This window comes from Thamnophis sirtalis, unplaced genomic scaffold (assembly GCF_051295495.1).
Source record: "Thamnophis sirtalis isolate CommonGarterSnake01/CBP01778 unplaced genomic scaffold, rThaSir2_p1.2 scaffold_9, whole genome shotgun sequence".
Taxonomy (NCBI): domain Eukaryota; kingdom Metazoa; phylum Chordata; class Lepidosauria; order Squamata; family Natricidae; genus Thamnophis; species Thamnophis sirtalis.
In genome coordinates this window covers 48,513,313-48,529,912 of record NW_028261389.1, presented here as the reverse complement: position 1 = coordinate 48,529,912, position 16,600 = coordinate 48,513,313, and the positions used below count along the sequence as shown (strand labels likewise).

The 16,600-nt window shown below is 40.3% G+C and overlaps 1 long non-coding RNA gene across 1 annotated transcript in view; it reads left to right on the top strand.

Annotated features, from left to right (window-relative positions):
* The window catches only part of LOC148044114 (uncharacterized), a 46,172-nt gene extending 30,065 nt beyond the window's left edge, over positions 1 to 16,107 (top strand). The window contains exons 2-3 of the long non-coding RNA XR_015697752.1: positions 13,627 to 13,748; positions 14,488 to 16,107. This is a non-coding gene — a long non-coding RNA (uncharacterized LOC148044114). The remainder of the gene's footprint in view (positions 1 to 13,626; positions 13,749 to 14,487) is intronic.
* The last annotated feature ends 493 nt before the right edge of the window (positions 16,108 to 16,600 follow it).

The window sequence follows — 16,600 nt, the reverse complement described above, 5'->3', positions numbered from 1 at the left end:
TAATTCAAATAGATATTTATAACCATAGACATATATATATAAGGATATCCACAAGCTTTCCACTTACTTGTTTATAAATATAAATATAGATTTGAGTACTTGTTTATAGGTATTATAAATATTATATATAAATATTATATATAATTGTAACTTATTTCACTAAACTATTAATGCAGTCAATTCGTTCAACACCTTTTCTTTTACCCTATTTTTTTAAAGTTCAGTCAGGTGCAGAGGTGCAGAGACAATGGCCTTGGGCTTCTAGAAAGGAATGTTTTATTTTAACAACAACACATTCTACTCCTTACTATCCCCCCGCCCAATTCCCCACTAATGAAACCGCATAGTAAAGAAAGAGAGTGAGAGAGTGTGTGGCAGGCCAAAGATCCTAAAAGGAATATGACTGCAGGCCTGACACTAGGTTTGTTAGGAACCTGTTGGATCTTCCACTTGGTGCAGAGTTTGTTTCCCAGTTGATGTCAGGGTAGTTAAAATCCCCCATTACTATTCTGGTGTGCTTCCTACATACCTTAGTTAGCTGACTAGCAAAAAGTTCATCTACGTCCTCTGCTTGATTGCGTAGCCTGTAGCATAGACCTATGGCAATGTCGTGTCCCCCCCTTTAATATTGACCCAAATGCATTCAAGATAGTTCTCATCATTGTGTTGTATTTCTGTAGAGATGTAGTTATTTCTTATATATAGTGCAACTCCACCTCCTTTTTTATTTGGTCTATTTCTTTTAAATAATTTAAATCCTTCTAGCTGTATGTTCCAATTGTGAGTTTCATCCCACCAAGTTTCTGTAATGGCAACAATATCGTATCTGCCCCCATTTACTTGAATTTCTAATTAACTCTGTTTATTCCTCATACTCTGTGCATTGGGGTATAGACATTTGAGTCCATTTTGACTGACCCTGTGCTTACTGTCTACATAACCTGTGTTATGCCTGACTGTCCCTATTTTCTTGCTACTTGTATTATTCGTGCACATGGTATGGCACTCACTATTAAATGCTTGGTTTTGCTTGACAGCAGGACTGATAATCTTACCTGCACAAACATCTATGTTACATGCAACCCTATGAATTTTAGATTGTTGGGGACAGAAATGTTCTGTAGCAATTAATTCTCTGACACCGCTGTTCAGTTTAAATGTTTATTCAGAAAATCTGTGAATTTAATGCCAAGTAACTCAGTCCATTTCTTTTGTACATTTTTGCATTGGACCAGCTGCAGGCATCATGACTAATAAAACCAAAGCCTTCCCTTTACACTACTCCTTTAGCCACACATTAAACTCTGCTACACGCTGGCCCTTCCTTTTTTGTTCTTTATATACTGGTATAACCTCTGATACTACTAAGTTCTGGAAATCATTCTGCAAAGAAAGTACATCTTTTTGGGACAGATCATTTATGCCAAGATATATAATAGCATCAACATCACAGTCCTTACTTGCATTCTTGACTATCTTAAGAATACACCTCTTGTCTCTGCTGGCAGTAGCACCTGGCAGATACCTCTTTCAAAACCTTCCTATCATTTCCTAAATTTACATCCCTTACAATTGAATCACCAACCAGAAGGTGACTTCTCTTTTGGGATACCTTGCTCTTCTTGTGCGACTGATGTGTGATACCTGATTCACATTTTTGCCTTTCCGAAGTAAGTTCTTCATTTTGGACCACAATCCCCTGCATATTTGAGACATCGTTATCACAACTACCTTGACCTGTCACTTTAGTGTCCCCATTAAGGTCAGCAAGGGCGCTATATCTGTTATGCAATAAACTGTTTATAGCGCTACATGATGCTTATTTTATCTACAGCAGGTCGGCACAAAAAAAATCAAAAGACTTTTTAAAAATCTCATAATACATTGGACAAATTCCTGCATCATAGATTTTGTTTCTCAGATTCAAATTACCCATGAAAATTTATTTTCTATGCTAGTTTTGAAACAGGATGGGGAATTAAAATTTTAGAAAATGTTGAAGATTCTGTAATAGCATTCAGTCCGATCTCATGCTATTATTTGTAACAAAAAAATACAATTTAATACATAGTTTAGTTTTCAGTGGCTCTGGTGATATCTGGTAATTCTAATTCTTCTGGCCTCCTAAAGCCATGTGTGTGATATTCCTTATATTATATTCCTTGAGTCAACTGCAGAAAAATGAAAATCATGTGCTATTTCTGTCAATAATTTCAGAAAATAATGAATGCTACATTAAATTACAAAGGTAAATGGGGGAGAGGTCATTGTATCACTAATACAAAGACAGTTTGGGTCTGAAATATACATTATTCTCAAGATTTTCAAAGTAAAATAGAATGTGAGAATTAAAACAAATCTAGAAAAACAAATTTCTTAATGTGATTCCTATCCTATTGGGGTATAAATAAACCAAACCATCATTCATTAGTTTTAATTATCAAAGTATATAACACTATTATAAATAGCATATTAGAGTTGTAAAATGCCTCTTTCTTAGCAATGTGCAATGACTATTACACAGTGACATGCGGTGAGCTTTATGGCTGGTGAGGCAAACCCCTGGTGCGGCTTTCCAAAAGCCGCACTGAAGCCCCGCGGCTGTGTCCGCCATACAGGCGGGATGCATCCCACTCTATAGCGGACACCGTGCTGGGACTTCGGCGGGGCTTTCTGAAAGGGCAGCACTCCGAACGTGGCATAAACCGCGGCCAGGGCAGAGGGGAAAGCGGCAGCAGTGGAGGAAGCAGCAGCGGCGGCCGCTGAAGTTCCTGCGATGTAAAGTGCCCCGCTGCTGCTGGGGCCGACATTCACGACGACGACGGGGCACTTTGCATCGCGGGAGCCGCCAAGCGCCTTTGCTGCAGACCTGGGTCTTGGTGGCTCCCGCGATGCAAAGTGCCCCGCCAGACAATTATTTGGAATACATTCTAACATCTTATCATTTTCCATAGCCATAGCTGTATGAATACTTTGAGAATCATTCTCTGCAAATATTAATTTAAACTAAAATATATATTGATATATAAAAAAACATGTAAAACAAATATTTCAGTACAAATTTAAATGTATATTAAGTGTTAGCTAGTTAAAGATATTGCAGGTTAATGGGGAAATAAGAGACCTCTAAGTCTTCTGATGGTTCTGCTCTTGGCGGCTCCCGCGATGCAAAGTGGAGAGTTGAACTTGCTCACACAGGCGTGTTTTACAAGCAAGGCTCCTGCTGCTAGATTGCGCAGTCGCTCAAGTACAAGGCATGATTTGCTGCTCCCAGATCAGGAGGCAGGAGAATCAGTGCCTCCTTTGCATACGAAATTTTTCGCTTTTTAACGCTTGCTTAACTTTTAAAAGGCGAAAAATTCCTTATGCAAAGGAGGCCCCTAGTTCTCTCGCCTCCTCCTATAGTTAACACTAAGCAGACTCCAAGCCACTGTGACTTGGAGTCTGGTAGCAACTACCTTGGCTTTAATTATTTTTAAAAAAAATTTTAAAATTATTTCCTTTTCCTGAGGAGACTGGTGAGGCCTCGCCTCCCCTGCCTCTAGTGACTGCACGTCCCTGCTATTACAGCATTTGTGAAGGAAACTTCTCAAATCTGTTGGGCCTCTGACTTGCTAAACTCACAATATAAAACACATAGGAATGTTGAAATATTTAATGTATTAAGATGTATTACTGAATATTTAATTGTTATCCTACATATTTAAAAAGTGAAGTAAATCCTTACTGATTAAATAGCAAAATGAAGTTTAAGTTTCCAATATTTTTTTTTAAAGCACCCCACTGCTTCTCCAGGCGCATTTATCTTGAAATCATATTCAAGTGGACATTCAATATTTCTAGAACTAAAATGATTACTTCTCCCAGTTCTAAAGAGTCTGTCCATATATAATGCTTTGCACTAGCTTAGTTGCCTAATGTATGGACAGCTAGGATGGCCATTGCTGATCATTCTGGGAGTTGAAGTTTTCATGAGAACTCTTTAAAGTAGGCTGGCTATCAGGAAACAGATTCCTCTGGAATCGTAGAAAACTCATAACCTCCTTTTAACAAAAAGGCCCCCTTTTAACTTTTGCCCCAAGTCACAAGGAATAAACCAAAAAACCGGAAAAGAAACAGCTAAGAATAAAGAGACACCATCTCTGGTTTTTTTTTCTCTTTTCCTAATAGAAAGTAGCTGCAGACAAACAGCTCAAGCTGTGAAAAGAGAAACCATGTTGTAATCTTGAACTTGAGAAACCCCTTTCTTTAAGAACAATGGAAACAATGACTCAAGCCTGCAGGTTCATTAGAAAGGCAGGCTAGAGGAAATAGTCAATAGAATAAGATCAGTTACACATGCCTGACAGGATTAAAACTAAGGGAAGCAGATGCTTAAGCCTGATCACAAGTTATACAGAGCAAATAAAACTAATTAAATGATAAAAGCACACAAAGTCAAACCTCAAAATTGTGTAAGACAGTAAAAGGTATAAAAATGTCTGCATTCATTGACTAAACCAATTTGCCAGCTGACCCGGAACCCATTACTGTTGTCACTGAAGAACCTCTGGCTTCTGAAATAAACCTCCATTCTGAAAGCTTGCTTCTCAGCTTATTTCATCTGTCAGTGTCAATTGTGTTATCCTGGCTGGAGAGAATGAACCGGAGAACTTTTCTGTCATCAGAAGACTAGAAATATACTTTATGGAGATAGACTATAATAACATAATTTTGCAAGCTTCAGTGTGCTTTTCCTTTTATAGCCCAATAAATCAGGGAGAAGCCAATCTGGGTCTCTTCTGAATATCACCTTATTTTTCCGATTTAAGGAATGTTTCCATCCTCTTTGCCTACATAACATTTCTTATATATTTCCCCATGTTTAACTCCACTATTCTCTGTATAATCACTTCCATTAGCTTCAATCTTCCCTCCCACTAAACTTGCATCACAGTCATGTTAATGAACCATAGATTCACTCTTTTCTTTGGCCATTGGCAGCTTCCTGAGGCCTCTAATGCTGCAGTAAAATAAGTAGGTCCTTCTCCCACCACCACTTTTCTGCTGTTTAGCCTGTTATTTTCCATCCATTTCGGGTGGCTTGTCAATCCCACCTGTCCAAAAATAGTTGTAGTTGGAAATCTTCCCTCTTCTCAGGTTGTATCACAGTTTACTATTTAGAGTTCTTCATGCTGGGAAACAGAGAGACCTATTTCTCTTGGGACCTGCAGTTACCTTTTAATGGTGGTAGAACAAGTGGACAGGGTGTCAGGGTTCCAAATAGCATCCTCAAACAAATCACACTCCAAGGCAAGAAGTTCCTCAAAGTTGCAATTTATTAAAAGAGCCATGTTGGCACATCTGGAGAAACCTGAATCTGAAAGCTTCCAGGTTTTCCCACCCAGTTGAAAGTTCAAGATCCTGTCCCAACACCCACAAGCTTATCACATGGTCCAATCATCCACTGCCATGATGACAGATTCCACCCATCCAGTTCCAGCCACTTGCAGAGACAAAGATGACCTTGGCTTTCTAAGAAAAATGTTATTATGGCTACATATCACCCAACTCCGTACAATCCTGCCTCCCATTTTCCCACAATAGAAAGTAGACAGTAGAAAGTGTGGCAGGCCTGAAGTCCAAAAGAAAAGATGCCTTGCAGGCATGACACAGGGTTTTCCTGGGAATTGCAAATGATCCTAGCATAAGGTGACCAGATTTTCAGATTGGTAAAGAGGGACACCTTTTACCGGAGGGGGGAGGGGCTTGATTAAAATTTTTATACGGAGCAACAAAAATTTTCATACAACGCAAAAATAGTATTGTAATATTTTTTTATTTCAACGTAACTACAATATAAATTGTAACTGTTGTCAAACATCAAAATTTTGATCACGTGACCATGAGGATGCTGCAACGGTTGTTAAGTGTGAAAATGGTCGCTAAGTGTGAAAAATGGTAATCAGTCACTTTTTTCAATGCCATTGTAACTTTGGTCACTAAATGAACTGTTTGAAAGCTAAGGCTAGCTTGCATTATAATGCCTTATGCTATCTTACATTTTCAAGAGAGAGAAGCTAAACTCCTTATTAGAATAGAAATAGAAATGAATAGAGTAGAGTACAGTAGAGTAGAGTAGAATAGAATAGTTTATTAGCCAAGTGTGATTGGACACACAAGGAATTTGTCTTTGGTGAATATGCTCTCAGTATACATAAAGAAAAATAAAATATAATACATTCATGAAGAATCATAAGCTACAACACTTAGTGGTAGTCATAGGTTACTAATAAGCAATCAAATTATACTAGGAAACAAATTATTGGATTTTTAAATTATTGGATTTTCTTTCAAAGAAACTCAGTATGTGCTTCCTGATTATTAAAAGTGCAAATTCAGTGTCAATGACTCCTGACTATTTAAAAAAAGATTCTATCCAAAATAAATTGAAATAAACCATTTTTAAAAATTCTATGCACAATACTTTGAAATGTATTGTGCATAGAATTTTTAAAAATGGTTTATTTCAATTTATTTTGGATAGAATCTTCTTTTAAATAGTCTAAGACAATTAAAAAAAATAATCCACACAGAATAAAACTATTTTAAAAAATCATATGCACAATAAATAAAATATTATTTTAAAATACATAAAAAAATAAAAGAAAAAAACCCGGCTCACTTACCAGCAGGCAGGCACTCCAAGTCAATCCAGAATGATGTAGATGTTAATACAAAGAACTGAGCAAATTAAAATAGTGAAATTAGTCCCAGGGAAATATTTTTCAAAGAAACCTTGATAGTGATGAGGAGCCACCATTTTTCCCACACGAGCCAACCTCCAACCTCCATGCCCCTCCCATCCGGGAAATCCAGGAAGGAACAGTCACTACTTCTCTAGCCAAAGTATTTCCTGGAGCTCTATGGTACTGGGCCATCTTTTCTTATAAAAGGAAATAAAAGGGGTGGGGGGGTTCCGTTTTCTTGCTTTAATGTTTTAATATCTTCAATGAAAGTACTGAGACATAGAGAGAGGTTAGACAGAGTGTCTTTTGTCTTGCCCCGGTTAGGATTTCTTAAGCAAATCCACTGCGCTTTGAACATGAAGCCAAAATCGGGACGTTTTTAAAATGCCGTGGGACGCGGGACAAATTGTTAGAAATCGTGACTGTCCCACCGAAAGCGGGATGTCTGGTCACCTTATCCTAGCACCCAAGACATGAGGCATGAATATTTGTTGCAGTTTCTACAATCTCTTTGGCTTAGAACAATCATTCTGATGAATTGGATACTCTAAATACTACCATATACCCTAAATACTTGCATCTGGAGTGCAGAGTAGCCTCCACTTCATACTTCTACTCTACTCATTTTCCACCAGAATGGGAGTAAATGGAACTGTCGTAATCTAAGAACTTCAAGAGGGTGCCTCCCACAGAAAGAGCAGTTGGTGGAACACAGGAAGTATTTTCATGGATTCAAAATAAATACGAATGAATGTTTTTCATTATGGTCATCAAAGAAAACTGCAAACAAAAGGATATTAAAAATAAAAACAAAGCAAAAAATGAAACAAGATAAAATATTGTAATTCGTGGTATATTTGTCAGTTGATAATCAAAGTCTGCCTAATTTTACAGGCAGTACAACAAAATATAACTATGTAGAGAATAAAATATATTGATCTGTTAATAAATGTTGATTAAAAACATTCAGAATTTCATAGGTTTTTTACCAGTAAGGAGTTATAAGATTGGTTCTTGAGTCCTTAGTAGAATACCCTAGTCTACTACTCTTAGTAGAGTACTTTTACTCTATGCTTAGTACAGTAGGTCCTTAGAAGAGCAGTTCACTAGAACAGAACATGAACTGTAGTTTCAACAGCCACTTGTCCACAGAGGCACAGCCTCAGCCCATAGTAGACTTTTGCATGTCAGTAGTCCTCCAAAATTGCTGTGGGGGAGTGTTTAAATATGCTAAAGTTAGTGCTCTTCAGAATTTGGAACAGGGATAATTATGGAGCAGAATTGCAGCATAGAATTAATGTTTTTAAGGGCTTCATTGTTAATATGGCATCGGACCTGGGTACCTGAGAGACTGCCTCCTGCCAATTACCTCCCAAAGACCGATTCAATCTCACAGGCTTGGCCTTCTCCGGGTTCCATCGGCCAGCCAATGTCAGCTGGCAATCCCCCGGGGGAGAGCCTTCTCTGTTGCTGCGCCAGCCTTCTGGAATGAGCTCCCCGTGGAGATCCGGACCCTTACTACCCTCCCGGCCTTCCGTAAAGCTACCAAGTCCTGGCTGTTCCGACAGGCTGGGGGCTGTTGAAATATCCAGCCCCGCCTCAATTGTGAATGTTGTGCATTTTTAAATTCTTTGTATTGTCTTATTTATTTCCCTTTCCCTGTTTATTGTGAGCCGCCCGGCATCCTTCGGGAGTGGGTGGCATACAAAACTAATAAACAACAACAACAACAATATAGTATGTTGCTGAGAGAATTGTTAAATAGTAAAGGGCCCAAGATACTGCTTTATTTAACCCCTTTTGAATTGTTTATGCAGTTGCGATCATGGAGCACCATTATCAATTGATGACAGCAATAATGATTGGAAGTTTTTTCTTCCATTGAATTTTGTTTGACTCTCAGACTGCCTGGACAAGTCCCTGCAAGGTTTTTCAGAAGAGGGCTTCCATTGCCTCCTTCTTAGGGCTGAGATAGAGAGAGGGAGACCAGCCCAAGTTACCCAGTTTCCTTTGGTCAGGACTAAAACTCATGTTGTCTTGATTTTTAGCCCAAAGTCTTAACTACTACAAACTAGTACAAACTGGCTCTCAAACCATAAGGCTAGAGCTGTGTCTCTCCTATCCTGGTATTGATTGGATTTTCATGAACAAGGAGCATGTAAGAGTGTTAATAGTCTTGGACTATCAAGACTGATCTGTAAATGACCAGACAATCAGTTGATACTATCAAAGAGAGATTTCTCTGCTTCAACCAGTATTTTTTTTAATTCTTGCCACCCGGTTCCCATACATGTACAGGTAACCACATCACTGAGTAAAACTCCATATAATAAGCTAAGGGGTACATACTCCTAATGTGAAGAATCATCTCATTAAGTCTATCACTTCTTCTTTTCAAGGAAGGACCAATTATGGGAGACTATAAAACAGTTCTAGAAGGATAAAAGGCTTCAACTAGTCTTAGAACTTTGTTGGAAGTTTTATTTTCTGTAATGTGGATATTTCTTTCATTCCTTTATTCCCTGACTGTTATCAAGTTCAGAGTGACTCTATAATGACATTGGTGGAACTGAGTCCCTTTACTATATAGCAGATAAATATTTTCTGCTACTGTTAAGGAAAGGAGGGATGGCTTCATGCATTTCTAAAGCTGAAATGTTTTTCTGACTTGTACTGTACTTTGATAAAGAGACTTAGCGTATTTTTTGGAGTATAAGACACACCGAAGTATAAGACGCACCCAGGTTTTGAAGAGGCAATTTTTTTTTAAAAGGGGGCAGATAGATAGAGGGATAGAGAGGGAGAGAAAGAGAGAGAAATACAGTAGGTAGGTAGGGAGAGAGAGAGTAGTTAGGTAGGTAGGTAAATAAAGGGATAGAGAGAGAAAGAGAAAGAGAGAAATGCAGTAGGGAGGGAGGGAGAGAGAGTGTAGATAGGTAGTAGGTAGGTAGAGGGATAGAGAGAGAAAAATATATATGTAGAGAGATAAATACAGTAGATAGGTAGGAAGAGAGAGAGTAGGTAGGTTGGTAGGTAGATAAAGGGAGAGAGAAATATATATATAGAGAGAGTGAAATACAGTAGGTAGGTAGGGAGGGAGAGTGTAGAAATAGAGAGAGATAGAGAGAAATACAGTAGATACATAGGGAGAGAGAGAGTAGGTAGGTTGGTAGGTAGAGGGATAGTGAGAGAAAAATAGAGAAATACAGTAGATGGGGAGAGAGAGTAAGTAGGTATATAAGTAGATAGAAGGAGAGAGAGAGAGAGAAATACAGTAGGTAGGTAGGGAGAGAGAGAGAGTAGGTAGGTAGGTAGGTAGGTAGGTAGGAAGAGAGAGAGAGAGAGAGAGAGAGAAATAGAGAGAGAGAAAGATAAATACATTGGTAGGTAGGGAGCGAGAGAGTAGGTAGGTAGATAGATGTTTCCAGGTGTATTTATCCATGTGCTGGAGAAGGAAATTGCTGACAACCTGTAGTGCCTAAAACTCATCAACCACTCTAACTAAACAGTTTTCCGAAAGGGAAAAAAAAGGTTTTGCACTCTGCAAACCTCCCCAAAATGGCCCATTTTTTTGCAAAAATGAGCCTGTTTTTTTCAAATAAAAGGCATGAATAGCCTTGGAGCTTGCAGAGTGCTCCTGGGGGGAATGGAGGGGGAGCAAAAAATGACCCATTTTTCATGAAAATTGGCGTTTTTTTGTCAAAAAAATGCATGCATAGCCTTATGGAGGCTTATAGAGTGCTGCTGGAGGGGGGGGCAAAAAACAGCCCATTTTTTGCTCATTTCTGCCCTCCCCAGTACCCAGGAGCTCTCTGAAAGCCTCCATAAGGCTATGCATGGCCATTTTTGTGAAGGGGGAGGGGCATCAGGAGGCAAAAAATGCTGTATTTGATGTATAAGATGCACTCAGATTTTCAGCCTCTTTTTAGAGGAAAAAAAGTGCTTCTTATACTCTGAAAAATACGGTAATAAATAATAATATTATTACAAAATAGTCTCACTCTAAACAAGTTTGAATATCTCTTTAACCTGCTATTAATAGGGTGACCAGACGTCCCGCATTTGGCGGGACAGCCACGCTTTTTCATAAATTTTCCCGTGTCCCGCACGGTTCTTTAAAAAGCACGCTTTTTTTGGCGCTTGCAGCTCCCTCGCTCCCCCACCCATCAGCTGCTAGCTCGCTGGGCTGGCTCATCGTTCCGTTCTATCCTACAAATTTAAGCCAGCCCAGCCTGCCACTCACTGATTGGATTGGCCTGGACTCCAGCCAATCAGTGAGCTGGCTGGGATGGGAAATTTTCAGCACGCCACGTGCTGAAAATTTTCCATCCCAACCAGCTCACTTATTGGCTGGACTCCGCTTAGCTGAACACGCCTGCGCGAGTCTCCATTTCATTTCGTCTTTTGGGGTTGCAGCTGCGCTTACTCACTGGTGAGTAATCATGTTATGAATTGGTACCGGTGGGAATCGGGAGGCGCTGGGGGGAGGAGACAGCCCTCCTCTCCTCCTTCTCCCCCTTTGCGGAGTTCATTTCACCTCCTCGCGTCACAGCCAGCCCCTGTGCTGCGCCGCCACGGGCGGCAGAAGCTCCAGAACCGAGTGGAAGTTCTCTGCACGAGTGAAACAGCCGCCGCCGCTCGCGCAGAGAACTTCCACTCGGTCACGGACTCACGGATCTTCTGCCGGCGTGGCGGCGCCTGTGCTGCGCGGTTCCCAGCGACCACACTGCGAGTCCGCGAGGCGTGGTTGCGTCCCGCCACCCTCCCCTGCGGCTCTCCTGCCACGGCGTCTGTTTCAGTCGCGCAGAGAACTTCCACTTGCTTCCGGGGCTGCTGCAGCCCGGCAGAAGCCCCAGGACCGAGTGGAAGTTCTCTGTGCGAGGTGAAACGGCTGGCAGCCACCACACTCTCCTGCCGCGGCGTCCGTTTCAGTCGCGCAGAGATCTTCCACTCGCTTCCGGGGCTTGTGCCGCCCGGCAGAAGCCCCGGGAATGAGTGGAAGTTCTCTGCACGAGGTGAAACGGCCGGCAGTCGCCTCGCTCTCCTGCCGCAGCATCCGTTTCAGTCGCGCAGAGAACTTCCACTCTCTTCCGGGGCTTGTGCCACCCGGCAGAAGCCCCGTGAATGAGTGGAAGTTCTCTGCGCGAGGTGAAACGGCCGGCAGCCGCCTCGCTCTCCTACCGCAGCATCCGTTTCAGTTGCGCAGAGAACTTCCACTCGCTTCCGGGGCTTGTGCTGCCCGGCAGAAGCCCTGGGAATGAGTGGAAGTTCTCTGCACGAGGTGAAACGGCCGGCAGCCGCCTCTCTCTCCTGCCGCAGCGTCCGTTTCAGTCGCTTCCCTCGTCCGTCTCAATTGCTGGAAGCAGTAACAAACGGCGCATCCGCTCTGCGGCGCCCTGACAGCCACCCCAGCTGGCGGCTACCGGGCCTCGCTGGAGTCAATTGCAAAACCGTGTTCAGCGCTTTGAGGACCTGAGGCATCTTGGGAAATGCAGTTTCCTATCGGAAAGAATGGAGTAGCTGCAAATTTGTAACAACATAATATAACTTGGTGCTTCGCAGGTTACGAAAATCTCGTTTGATTTGCACACTGTTTTTTAAAAGTTAGATAAAGAAATTATGCTGTGAAAGCGACTAGAAAGCCCCCCCTCCCCTTCCTGTGTGCAAGAAAGGGAAGGAGAGGAAGGAAGGAGGGAGGGGGGTAGGAAAAGAAGAAGGGAGGGGGGGAGAAGATGGAAGGAGAAAAGATGGATGGAAGGAGAAAGAATGGAAGGAGAAGGAGGAAGATGGAAGAAGAAAGGAAGAAAAAGAAGAAGGGAGGGAGAAAAGAGGGAAGGAGGTAGGAAGAAAAGGGGAAGAGAGGGAAAGAGCAGAAAGACAAAGGGGATGAAATTGATAGGCAAGAGGAAGGGGGAAGGAAGGAAAAAAGAAAAAGAGGGAGAGAGGAAAGAAGAAAAGATGGAACTAGAAAGGAAAGAAGGGAGGGAGGGAGGAAAGGGGAAGACAGGGAAAGAGCAGAAAGACAGAGAAGGTGAAGGTAGATAGGCAGAAAGAAGGAAGAAGGAAGAAATAGGAAAGGAGGGAAGGAACAGAAGCGAAGAGGAAGAGAGAAATGGAAAGAGCAGAAAGACAGAGAAGGTAGATAGGCAAAAGAAATGAAGATGAAAGAATGGAAGGAGGAAGGAAGAGAAAAAAGGAGGAAGGGAGTGAGTGAGGAAAGAAGAGATGATGGAAGGAGAAAGGAAGGAAGAGAGGGAAAGAGCAGAAGACGGATAAGGTGAAGGTAGATAAGCAAGAGGAATGAAGGAAGAAGTGAGGAGTCTCGAGGAGGGGGAAAACATTTAGTGACCAAAGTTACAATGGCATTGAAAAAAGTGACTGATGACCATTTTTCACACTTAGCGACCGTTGCAGCATCCTCATGGTCACGTGATAAAAATTTTGTTTGGCAACAGATTCGTATTTATGCTGGTTTCAGTGTCCTGGGTTGACCTTTTGACAAAAAATAAAATTTTTAATCAACACCCAACACCCCCGTCAATGGTGTCCCTCTTTACCAATCTGAAAATCTGGTCACCTTAGCTATTAAGCAACTGGATCTGCACAATCTGCAGGCTAAAGTACAGGTGGCTAGTTTGTGGCTTAGGAGGTGGTACAGCTTTGGACAATTGAATGAAAGAAATGGTCTAGGGCTCCATTTCTCAAAGTAGCACCCTTTGTTTGGTTGCAGGGTTATATATTGCTAGAGGGAGAACTGGATTACAGGTTGAGTGGGGGAAGTGAGTGTGCAATCCTATTTAAGAAGAGGAGCATTTGTGTTGGAGTCACAGATGTAATGACAAGGGTCTTGACAATGATTGCATTAAAACAATATAAATTTCTTCTGATTGTGTTTCAGATTGTAAATACACATGCCATTCTCACTGTCGAGACCTAGTACACCTGGACTATCAGCAAAATGGAAAATTGATGGATTGTACTTCTGGATGTGACAATTCAATTGATGCTGATCCTAGAACGGTATTACCATTTATTCTTACAGATTTTATTCCTTCCAATTTTCAGCTATATAATATAAAGGGCAGAAATGTTGAGATGAAGCTTTTATTATGTTAGTATATGTGTTAATGTATTAATATATTGTATTAACTTTTCTGAGAGTTTCCTATCCAAGTACAACCTCTATGCAGCTTTTTTGAAATCAGTTAATATAATTTATGTGTTGCTATCTGCTGTAACATTGCCTAGGAGAGTAACAGTGGCATGTGTTCTGATTAATTTATTGTGCTGGATTTCTGTTGGGTATATATTGTACTGTATTGTGTACAAATGGTTACTAGACTAAAATAGAACCAAGCCATTTTAAGCAAAATGTATATGGTATGGCTTATTGGTTTGAACATAAGATGCTATATGAACACAATTATGTTTTGTTAAACCCAGATGGTTTAGCATGTTATGTAATCCGAAACAGATAGTTAATATTATTTTCCTTTAAAAAAATCACTCAGCTTCTCTGAGTGATTTTTGTTGTTGTAAAACTGAGTAAAAAAAATCAAAATGACATTGATATAAATCTACAAAATATTCGACACCCACTTAAAATTTTTAATCCTATTAAAATAAGTCAATGTTAAGAAACCTCAACTATGGCTGGCTGAGATATTTGTAGCATAGATCTGAAAGCCTTACTGAAAGAACCATTAATTCTATGTGTTGTGCCCTAAATAAAACATAAAATGTATCTATATCTTTACAGGCACCAAATCTGTGAATAATAATGTACAAGTGGAAAGCAAGTATTTGATGTTGATGAAGAAAATGCCACTGAATCATTCATTCATTAAATTGTCCTCAAAAATGTCCTACCAACCAAATGGCTGCTCCTACGACCATAAAGTGAATTATCCCATGATCTATACATATTCTTTTTCTGAGAAACTGGCATCCACTCAAGTTTTTAATATAAATATCAGAAGAGATCAGTGTTTCTCCTACTGTACGGGGAATTCTGAGAGCAGAAATCCATGCGTCTAAAAGTTACTGAGGTTGAGAAACACTGAAATAGATACAGAAAGTTCTTTATTTATAGTCATTGATTTAACAACCACTTAAAGTTATAACAACACTGAAAAAAGTGATTTATAATTGATCCTTTCAGTTACAACCATCATAGCATCCCATTGTCATGTGCTCACAATCCAGGTGCTTGGCAACTAGTTCACATTTACAACAAGGGGATCCTGCAGTTTTGCAATCTTTCCAGTTAGGAAATCTGGGCAGAATAATCTAATACACCTTATGCACGTCAGAATATCACTGGCAATGCCTTTACTAAGGAGCTTTTCTTTCACAAATGATTTTAATGAAGAGAAAAGAACATGGCAGATTTTAAAACTGAAATTCATTAAAATTTGGAACTTGTCACAAATACTGAAATGTTGTGGCAGCAGAGTTTAGTGGTTTAGTGGTTTAGAGAATTACTGCTGAATTTGAAATCTTAAGGCTATGCACATGCAATGCAAGATGTATTAAAAGATGGTACAGCTTTTCTTTTCATTTATTGTTCTAGCAAATGAATCTAGAGACCACAATGCATCTTTTATTTGCTTCAGTAAATATCAAAATGCACTTTTTGAATATTTCACTTTTTGCTCGCTGAATAGATTCTGTGGATATGTGGATTCAGTGCCATTTAGAAGCAGTAGAGAAATATTTATTGATGACTTCACAGGTGTCTCCACTATAGAGACAAGAAGAGGAAACAGGTGGGATGATGCACAGATAATGAAAATAGTCCTCTCCTTGTTTTGGCAATAACTTCTCAGGGCCAAATATATTAGAACTACTTGATCTTAGACATATACTATTTCGGTTCCTTCTGGTACTGCTGCTGTTGCAATGGGATTGAAAAAAAAGGTTCTTTGAGGCACTTTTGTATTCTCTTCATAATTCCAGAAGATATCTGAGAGATAAGGGAGGGAGGCAGTGCCTGATCAGAGCCTCAGAACAGCATCTGTCTTTTTTCATTGCCTGTCTCTAAGATGCTCCAGAACCATTTTGGGATGAAGAGAAGAAAAGTAGTTCAATCAATCAATAGTGGGCCAGGCTCTTGTTCTTTGGCTTCCATGGCTCTTAATATTTAACAGGTAGAATTGACTGAGTAACTTGAGGGATTGTTAAATACATATAATGGAATAATATTATGTACATCCTTTTGAAAGAGACAATAATATGTTCTCTCCAAAGGCTGAAATTTTAAATAAATACTGAGTTAATAGCCACTCTCTGGCTAGGTCTTCCAAAGAAGGCAGGGATAACAGATAAAGTGTCATTTGGGTATATCTTCACCTATCAGCTTTTTAAAAAAATGCATATGTGTCAAAAAAGGTAGAAAATAAATGTGGTTGATTAATTGCTAGATTTAAATCCATGTTCATAGCAATTGACACTTAGGCTTATCTACCATCCTATTGTGCTTTACAGCATTCTCTGGGTAGTTTACAATGTCAGCAAATTGCCCCACCAATCTGAGTTTTCATTTTACTGGCCTCAGAAGGATGGAAGTCTGAGTCATCCTTGAGCCTGTCAGGATCGAACTCCAGGCTATGGGCACAGTAACCTGCAATACTGCATTTCTAACCAGTGGTGGGTTTCCATTTTTTTTTACTCGGTTTGCTCGGGCACGGTTTGCGCAGAAGCATCAGGGCGGGTGGGTGGAGCCTCCTGCCACTGCTACTACTGGTTTGCCTGATCCGGGCTGAACTAGGAACAGCCCACCTCTGATTCTAACCACTGCGCCACCAGGATTCATATACTAGAATGGTCCAATGTCTTGTTCCATGCTTCTTTATATTCTTAAAATGTTTTAG